The 10,169-nt window shown below is 44.9% G+C and overlaps 1 long non-coding RNA gene across 1 annotated transcript; it reads right to left on the reverse strand.

Annotated features, from left to right (window-relative positions):
* Positions 1–6,608: 6,608 nt before the first annotated feature.
* On the reverse strand, positions 6,609–8,966 carry LOC112135739 (uncharacterized). Its single transcript, XR_002916969.3, has 4 exons — positions 8,874–8,966; positions 8,489–8,561; positions 8,270–8,379; positions 6,609–7,535 (listed from the first exon to the last, which is right to left on the reverse strand). It is a non-coding gene; the product is annotated as an uncharacterized LOC112135739 (long non-coding RNA).
* Positions 8,967–10,169: the final 1,203 nt, after the last annotated feature.

Consider the following 10,169-nt stretch of genomic DNA (forward strand, 5'->3'; position numbering starts at 1 on the left):
CAAAGCTTTGGGATTATAGGTGTGAGCCACTGCACCCCATTACATTATTTTTAATGACTGTATGTCCTGGCATGTTACACCAGGATTTATATAACATATATAATCCCCTTTCTGGTGGACATTTAGGTTGCCTCCAGTCTTTGACCATTTATTTTTATTTATTTATTTTTTTGAGATGGAGTCTCACTCTGTCACCAGGCTGGAGTACAGTGGTGTGATCTCGGCTCACTGCAACTTCTCCCTCCTGAATTCAAGTGATTCTCCTGCCTCCACCTCTGGAGTAGCTGGGACTACAGGGTTGTACCACCATGCCCTGCTAATTTTTTGTATTTTTAGTAGAGATGGGGTTTCACTACATTGGCCAGGGTAGTCTCGATCTCTTGACCTCATGATCTGCCTGCCTCAGCCTCCCAAAGTGCTGGGATTACAGGCATGAGCCACTGCACCTGGCCTCACCATTATTTTCTAAAGTGCTTTGATGAACATCCTTGCAGCTAATTAATCATTGAGATACATTTTTAGAAGAGGCCTTGCTAGTCAAAGGGTCTGCCCATTTAGAAGGTCTTGATGCTCACCCCCAGGCATACTTTCTAAAAGAAGACACAAAATATTGTAATTGTATTACCCAGAGCCAGAAAAATTTTCAGGGTTCAGACATAGCTGTTGGCTGCTGTTCCCACCATGCTGACCGGCTGTGGCCTTATCCCAAGCAGATGTTGCTACGAAGGTCAGCCTACTGAATCCCATCATTACCCTGCCAGGTTCCTGGTGCTGGGCCAAGGGGCGGCTGGAGCCAAATCTTTCTTAACAGACAGGAACCAAAACACAGTTAGTTTCCAACCTTGAACAATTAATCATATACAGAGAAACCTAGGTCTGGGGAAAATGGTTTATTTACAGCTCAATACTTCTTTCAGCCCCAGGTACATTTTGCAATTGTGTTTCATCTTCCGTTCTCACACCTGGACTCTCTTCTAAACACCATCTGAATCATGAGCAGGAGGTCAAATGCAACACACTGGATTTCTCCTGGCTTGAGAAGTTCATGGACTAGGTTGGCTTTTGCTTTTGTGGCCTTGACTTTATGGCTGGGAGGAAGGTGAAAAGCCCATGAGAGGTGAACTGTGAAATGTTTTACCAACCCACACCCAGGCCACTGGAAATTCCTGTCAAGCAGTAAGCCTTTAGCGGCAATGTGCTCAGACCTCCAAATAGCAGAAAGATGCTGATAACACCTGGAAGGAGGACTTCCCCTGGCTTGAGATCACACGTGAGACTGGTAGAGTTTCCATAGAAAGCTCCCCCACTCCCTAAATAAATAATCGATTAACTCAACAAGTATCAATTGAATGTTTACAAGCCAGGCGCTGTCTAAGCATTGAGAATGTAGTGGTTGGGCCAGGCGCAGTGGCTCATGGCTGTAATCCCAGCACTTTGGGAGGCCAAGGAGGGTGGATCACTTGAGGTCAGGAGTTGGACACCAGCCTGGCCAACATGGTGAAACCCCGTCTCTACTAAAAGTACAAAAATTAGCTGAGTGTGGTGGCATGCGCCTGTAGTCCCAGCTACTTGGGAGGCTGAGGCAGGAGAATTGCTTGTACCCAGGAGATGAAGGCTGTGGTGAGCCGAGATTGGCTGTGGTGAGCCGAGATTGCACCACTGCACTCCAGCCTGGATGACAGAGTGAGACTCTGTCTCAAACAAACAAACAAACAAACAAACAAACAAAAGAATGCAGTGGTGGACTATGTATTCCCCTGGGAAGCAGACTCTGAGGCAGAGACACACACAGTGGGTTTATGAGGGACCGCTCTTGGACATCTGTGGGTGGGAGGGACTGAATCACAATTGGGCAGAGGGGAATGTTGAGCTGTGATGTCATCTAAGTGGGGGCCTCAGCTAACCCCTCCAGGGAGTTCTGAAACTGAGTCATCCTTTAGGACAGACCATACCAACCAGTCACTCAATGTGGGGATCCCTGGGAAGTAACCTTGGGTGAAACAGCTCTCTTCAGCGGAGGCAATCCCTGTAGGGGATTGGGGGCTGAGGGCAGCACGCTCAACAGTTGGGGGAATGAGTCCTTTGGTCCCGAAGGAGGACCTGGGTGGTGTGTCACTGAGTCCGACACAGCCCTCATGGAACTCACAGTGTAGTGAGTGTCTTGGTTTGAGTTCACTCCGAAGCAGGGCCTGAGGCAGGGACTTGGATATAGGTAGTGAATTCAGGAGGTGAGCCCAGAGAGGAAGAACGAGAGAATGGGAGAACAAGGCAGGGAAGGACAAAGAGATAATAGACAGTGCATTGTTGAGCAAGTCCACCCTGTGGGACTGAGAAGAATGCATTCAGAATGATCCCCCTGAAGGACAGGAGGTGAGTTGTGTATCCACTGTCTTCTATGCCCCATTGTTTGAGGGTTACCCCCTGGGGTCTGAGCCCCTTTGCATTTATAGAATGGACCTGTGAAGGATGTTCCTGTAGCTTTGGGGAAGCTTTGAGGCAGAAAACCAGAGAGTTAGGGGACATCTGATGTAGGAAGTTGCCAGCAGACATGGACACTCTCCCCATAGATGAGGCTGAAATTAGAGGCAGGTCATGTGGCACAGGTCCTCAATTCTTTAGTAAAGATAAAATCTGCAGCAGAACGAATGAGGAAATTAATCTTGTAAGACCTTTAAGTGGGTATCTCTTCCGACCCCATCCCTTGGTAATCATCCTTTTTTTTTTTTTTTTAAAGAGAGAATCTCACTATGTTGCCCAGGCTGGTCTTGAACTCCTAAGCTCAAGTGATCCTCCAATCTTGGCCTCCCAAAGTGCTGGGATTACAGGTGTGAGCCATAGCACCCAGCTGAGTAATGCTTTAATGAAGACTATTACTTTTAAAAATTACATCCTCTCCTCTTAAAACTAACTGACTGACTGACTAAAACCAATAAACTAACCAACAAACTAACTAATGTGTATTATGCTAAGTTTCAGACATTGTTCTCAAACTGACTAACCAACCAATTAACTAATATGTATTATACTTTCAGGCATTGTACTAAAACTGACTAATCAACCAACCAACCAACCAACTAATAACCAATCAACTAACTAATGTGTATTATACTAAGTTCCAGACATTGTTCTTAAACTGACTAACCAACCAATTAACTAATATGTATTATACTTTCAGGCATTGTACTAAAACTGACTAATCAACCAACCAACCAACCAACTAATAACCAATCAACTAACTAATGTGTATTATACTAAGTTCCAGACATTGTTCTTAAACTGACTAACCAACCAGTTAACTAATATGTATTATGCTATCAGGCATTTTACTAAAACTAACTAGCTAACTAACCAATCAACCAACTAATAATCAGTCAACTAACTAATGTGTGTTACATTAAGTTCCAGACAGTGTTCTAAAACGAACTAACTGGCTAGCTAACCAACTAACCATCTTTGATCTCTGTCTCTTCACAGGTTCTTTCTTTGCCTACAATCTTGTTCATCTATACATACCCTGAAAAAGTAGAAAAGGAAGACTCTTTCCTTGAACTTCCTCCCCTTTTTGGCTACCTTGTTCCTATTTTTTTTTTTTTTTTGAGACAGAGTCTCACTTTGTCACCCAGGCTGGGGCGCAGTGGTGCAATCTCAGCTCACTGCAAGCTCTGCCTCCCAGGTTCAAGTGATTCTCCTGCCTCAGCCTCCCGAGTAGCTGGGACTATAAGCATGTGCCACCATGCCCAGCTAGTTATTATTTTATTTTTTTTGAGATGGAGTCTTGCTCTGTTGCCCAGGCTGGAGAGCAGTGGTGCCATCTCGGCTCACTGCAACGTCTGCCTCCCGAGTTCAAGCGATTCTCCTGCGCAGCCTCCCGAGCAGCTGTGACTACAGGCATGTGCCACCATGCCCGGCTAATTTTTTGTATTTTTAGTAGAGATGGGGTTTCACCATGTTAGCCAGGATGGTCTTGATCTCCTGACCTTGTGATCCGTCCACCTCGGCCTCCCAAAGTGCTGGGATTACAGGCCTGAGCCACTATGCCCGGCCTAATTTTTTTATTTTTATTTTTAGTAAAGACAGGGTTTCACCATGTTGGTCAGGCTGGTCTCAAATTCCTGACTTCAGGTGAACCACCCGCCTTGGCCTCCCAAGGTGCTGGGATTACAGTCATGAGCTACCATGCCCGGCCCTTCTTTTTCTTCTTCAGCAAATATTTGCCGCCTCGATCTCACTGCCTAGGCAAGCTTAACCCAGACAAGTTTGCTTCCCTACCCTTCCCATGCCCATGTTCTGTTGAATCTAAATTTTCAAAGGCCATTGACGATCTGGCATTCACAATTCTCCATTCTTCTCATCCTCATTTCTCAGTTTTCTTCACTTCTGCAGTGTGTTCCATCTTCTCTTTTTCAAAATTCTTCCTTTCCCTAGTTTTCACGACACTGTCCTTCTCCCTCTACAACCTTTCTTTGTTATTTTTTCCAAACTTCATCTTTCTTCCAAGAGCAAGTGCTCTTCAAGGTCTAATGCTTGTAACTCTCTTCTTGCTGGGTAGAGTGGTGGTTCTCAAGCTTGGCTGTACCTGAGGGTCACTTGGAGTATTCAAAAACTACTGAAGCTCACGGAGAATTTTGAGGACAGGGAAACTATTCTGTTATGACACTATAATGGTAGATACAGGTTATTATACCCTTGTTGAAGTTACAGAAGGTACAACATAACCAGGAGACTTTGGGTGATAATGATGTGTCGGCTGGGCGCGGTGGCTCACACCTGTAATCCCAGCACTTGAGGAGGCCGAGGCGGGTGGATCACGAGGTCAGGAGATCGAGACCATCCTGGCTAACACAGTGAAACCCCGTCTCTACTAAAAATACAAAAAATTAGCCAGGAGTGGTTGCAGGCGCCTGTAGTCCCAGCTACTCGGGAGGCTGAGGCAGGAGAATGGCCTGCACCCCGGAGGTGGAGCTTGCAGTGAGCCGAGATCGTGCCAGTGCACTCCAGCCTGGGCGACAGAGCGAGACTCCGTCTCAAAAAAAAAAAAAAAAAAAAATAATGATGTGTCAATGTTGATTCATTGACTGTACCAATGTACCACCCTGGTGGGAGGCTGTGTGTTGCAGGGGATAGGGGATGTATAGAAACTCTCTACACTTTTGCTCAATTTTGCTGTGAACCTGAAATAGCTCTTAAAAAAAGTCTAAGAAGCTGGGCGTGGTGGTGTGTGTTTGTAGTCCCAGCTACTCGGGAGGCTGAGGTGGAAGGAAGATTGCTTGAGCCCAGGAGTTTGAGACCAGCCTGGACAACATAGCAAGACTTCATCAGAAAGAAAAGAAAGAAGGAAAGAAAAGAAAGTAAGAAATAGGGAAAGAAAGAAAAGAAGGAAGGAAAGAGAGAGGGGGAGGAAGGAAAGAAAGAAGGGAAGGAAGGGAAGGAAAAGGAAAGAAAGGAAGGAAGAAAAAGACTATTAATTAAAAACTGCTGATGCCCAAGCTGTCCCCAGAGATTGTGACTTAGTTGCTCAGGGTGAAGCCAGGGCATCAGTGGCTTTTAAAAAGCCCTGTGGTGGATTTTGAGGGGCAACTAGGGTTGGGAAATGCTGGGCAACGCTTTCTCCCTGAGTATCTTTGCTCTCTTTTAAGCTTCGCTGATCGTTTTTAAGCAGGAAACCCCCAAATTTAACTTTCCAACTCTGCCTTTTTTCAGAGTTCTCAGGTTTACAACCTCCGCTTTTATGGATATGTCAGAGATCATATCAAACTCACCATCTTTTTATTTCCCCAAATTCCTTTTCAAGTCATCCCTATTTCTGCTCAGCACATCCTTTATCAGCTTGGCTATTTGGGTTTTAGAAACCTCGACACTTCTCAAAAGAAGACATTTATGCAGCCAAAAAACACATGAAAAAATACTCATCATCACTGGCCATCAGAGAAATGCAAATCAAAACCACAATGAGATACCATCTCACACCAGTTAGAATGGCGATCATTAAAAAGTCAGGAAACAACAGGTGCTGGAGAGGATGTGGAGAAATAGGAATACTTTTACACTGTTGGTGGGAGTGTAAACTAGTTCAAACTTTCTGGAAGACAGTGTGGCGATTCCTCAGAGATCTAGAACCAGAAATACCATTTGACCCAGCGATCCCATTACTGGGTATATACCCAAAAGATTATAAATCATGCTGCTATAAAGACACATGCACACGTATGTTTATTGCGGCACTATTCACAATAGCAAAGACTTGGAACCAACCCAAATGTCCAACAATGACAGACTGGATTAAGAAAAGGTGGCACATATACACCATGGAATACTATGCAGCCATAAAAAATGATGAGTTCATGTCCTTTGCAGGGACATGGATGAAGCTGGAAACCATCATTCTCAGCAAACTATCGCAAGGACAAAAAACCAAACACCGCATGTTCTCACTCATAGGTGGGAATTGAACAATGAGAACACATGGACACAGGAAGGGGAACATCACACACCCGGGACTGTTGTGGGGTGGGGGGAGGGGGGAGGGATAGCATTAGGAGATATACCTAATGCTAAATGATGAGTTAATCGGTGTAGCACACCAACATGGCACATGTATACATATGTAACAAACCTGCAAGTTGTGCACATGTACCCTAAAACTTAAAGTATAATAATAATATTAAAAAAAGAAAAAAAAAAGAAACCTCAGAATCCCAGCATCAAGGATTCTTTGAGTTCACATCTCTGACCTTTTCTCCAAAGCTGGAATCCCCTCATACTCACTCTCTGCCTCTGTTTGGATCTTTGTAGCCACGAAGCTCAGTCCTTGGCAAAGATCCTCTTTTTTTTAAAGAACACCTTTTTTTGTTTTTCTTATTGCACAGCTGGTTCATGTGAATGATAGAAAAAAAGCTTAAAAATATAGAAAAGCATAAAGCAGAAAATAAAAACCACCCACAGTACCATCCTCTGCCAGCTATTATTAATGTTTTGGAATAAAAATAGACGTAAAAGAGAAACAGGTTAAATCGTGACATGTTTTTAATGTCATTCTTCACTGAACGTGACATCGTGAATATTCCCCCATCATACTCTTCCAAATCATTTCAAATAGTTTTTATTTTAAAAATAATTTTGTCTAGGAAAGTAGTACATGCTCATCATACAAAAGTCAAACGAGGAGAAGCAGGGAACTCCTCCTTCTCCCTCCCCTACTCACGTTTTTCTTGTAGGGGGAAAGAATTCGGTATTTCAAAGAAAGCATTTGTTGGCATTCTTTATGCTTATTTTCTGGGTTGACTTTTTAAAATGGAATTATATAATCTTTTCAGAGCTCGAAGCATCTAGAGGTTTCAAGCTGGCTGTTTGGGGCTATTCCGTCCCCCTCCATCACCACCTCCCTGGGGCTCACCACTCTTAATTCCAACATGCTTTGGAATTATGGCAAAGGCAATCTTTTTAAGGGCAGTTCTGATGGTTGGAAAGCTCTTCTTTATGTCGTGTTGAAACTGCTTCTTGTCCTTTACTCTTGGCTCTAGACTTTCTTTATGGAACTAGTGAAAAACAAAACCAAACCCATAAAACAAACAAGCAAGGCAAAACAAAAACAAACAAAAATCCATACAGACAACTCTTTGTCTAATTTGACATGTCCTCCCTTTCTCCCCCAACTGAGAACTGATCTTTGGCTGCCTTCAGAGGGAGAAATCAGGTTAAGACCATGGCTGTGCAGCCAGACCCCCTGGGTTCCTTGGACAAATTTCTTAATCTTCTCTGAGCCTCAGTTTCCTCATCTGTGAAATGGGAATAACAATAGTACCTACCCACAGTGTTACTGTGGGGATTAAACAAGTAATACGGCCAGGTGAGGTGGCTCACACCTATAATCCCAGCACTTTGGGAGGCCAAGGTGGGCAGATCACCTGAGGTTAGGAGTTCAAGACCAGCCTGGCCAACATGGTGAAACCCCATCTCTACTAAAAATACAAAAATTAGCTGGGTGTGGTGGCACATGCCTGTAATCCCAGCTACTTGGGAGACTGAGGCAGGAGAATCGCTTGAACCTAGGAAGTGGAGGTTGCAGTGAGCTGAGATCGTGCCACTTCACTCCAGCCTGGGTGACAGAGCAAGACTCCGTCTCAAAAACAAACAAAAACAAACACAAAGAAGTAATACATGTGAAGCCCTTAGACCAGGCCTGGTATTTGCTGCCATCAGGTATCCAAAGGGTCTGGATTCTTTATGGAGAAGGGAAGGTGGAGAGGTTGTCAGGCTCTGAGATTCTCACCTGGAAAATTCACCTGGTTGCAGGGACCCTGTATTTGTTTCTGTCTTCGGTTTAGAACTCATTTCAGTGATTCCTGTTGCATGTCTGCCTGTGGCCAGAGGCCCCCAAAACTGAAATTGTGAAGGTCATGGGAAGAACACGGGGGACAGACAGGGTGAGAAGAGGCAGCCAGGGTTGGGGAATGTGGAGACAGGGTGACAGAATCAAGTGATTTCTGACCTGATGGCTGCTGGTCCCAAGCCTTAAGCAGCTGGGTGAAGTTGGACAAGCTGTTTAAGCCTCATTTTCTCACCTGCAGAATGGGTTCAATAACGGGTGATGAGGAATAATATGCCTTTGCCTTACAATTATTCAGCTCTCACTTGGTGACCAGCTACCTCCCTTTCTTTTCATCCTCATGATACAGGAGTTAAACAGAAATTATTTAGGCAAATAGTGAGGGTAACAGAGTCCTCAGTAAGGTTTCCTTTTAATAAAAAGCAGCCCCCAAATCATTTCTTTTCTAACAAAAAGCAGTCTGTAAAATCAAGCTGCAGACACAGATAAGGAAGCTGAAAGCTTGCACGGGTGAATGCTGGTAGCTGTGCCAATAGGAAAAGGCTACCTGGGGACCAGGCATGTTCAGCATGGTGGCTCCATCTTCTCTTTTGTCAACCACGTGGAGAGTAAGGAACAGACAACATGGTGCCAGCCAGGGAGAGACCCCATCTACATAATAGAAGATTAGAGTGGGGCAGCCAGCTTCTTCGCATGCTATGTAAATGACACATCTGGTCCAACCAATCTTTGGGCCCTATGTAAATCAGGTACCACCTCCTCAAGCCAGTCTGTAAAACCCCATGCACTTCACCATGGAACTGGAAGACCCACTCAGGCACCTCTCTCTCTCTGCAGGAGAGAGAGCTATTCTCTTTTTCTCTTTCTTTCGCCTATTAAGCCTCTGCTCTAAAACTCACTTCTCGTGTGTGTCTGCATCTTTGGTTTTCCTGGCATGAGACAACAAACCTTGGGTATTTACCCCAGACAATGATGCCACTTCACTCATAACAACTCTATGAGGCAGATGTGAACATCCCCATTCTACAGATGAGAACATTGAGGCACAGAAGGGTGGGTCATCTTCTCAAATCCACGCACTAAAAAAGTGCAGGGCTAGGATTGGAATGTAAGTGAGCCCCAGAGTTGGGATTTTTTTTTTTTTTTTTGAGATGGAGTCTCACTCTGTCATTCAGGCTGGAGTGCAGTGGCGTGATCTTGGCTCACTGCAACCTCTGCAACCTCTGCCTCCCGGGTTCAAGTGATTCTTGTGCCTCAGCCTCCTGACTAGCTGGAATTCCAGGCATACACCACCACGCCCAGCTGATTTTTGTATTTTAGTAGAGACAGGGTTTCACCATATTGGCCAGGCTGGTGTCAAACTCCTGACCTCAAGTAATCCGCCCGCCTCTGCCTCCCAAAGTGCTGGGATTACAGGCATGAGCCACCGCATCAGGTCCAGAGTTGGGATCCTAATGAGCTTTTAGGCTGACTAAATAAATAATAATAAGCCTATGATTTTTTGAGCTACTTATTTGGTGTTGCTTCTCTCTGTTAATCTGTACAACAACTCTGATTCAATGCCTGGCCCCTGGAAAGTCACCCTGTAGGTGTGCAAGGACTCTCTTCCCTCGGGTGGGGGCCTCCTTTGTTTTAGAGCAGGGGGGTCCTCACACCTGCCTGCCTGTTAGGTTCACACAGGGAACTTGACAAAAGTAACGATGCCAGGCCCCACACCAGTTTCTGATTCTATTACTCTGGGATGGAAGCCCTGCATGGGGAGTTTTTAAAAGCACCCTGGATGATTCGAGGTTTTGCAGGCAGAGTTGAGAACCTTGGCTTAGAGAGGTTTTATACCCCTCCA

The sequence above is a fragment of the Pongo abelii genome, chromosome 10 (genome assembly GCF_028885655.2).
Source record: "Pongo abelii isolate AG06213 chromosome 10, NHGRI_mPonAbe1-v2.0_pri, whole genome shotgun sequence".
NCBI classification, from domain to species: domain Eukaryota; kingdom Metazoa; phylum Chordata; class Mammalia; order Primates; family Hominidae; genus Pongo; species Pongo abelii.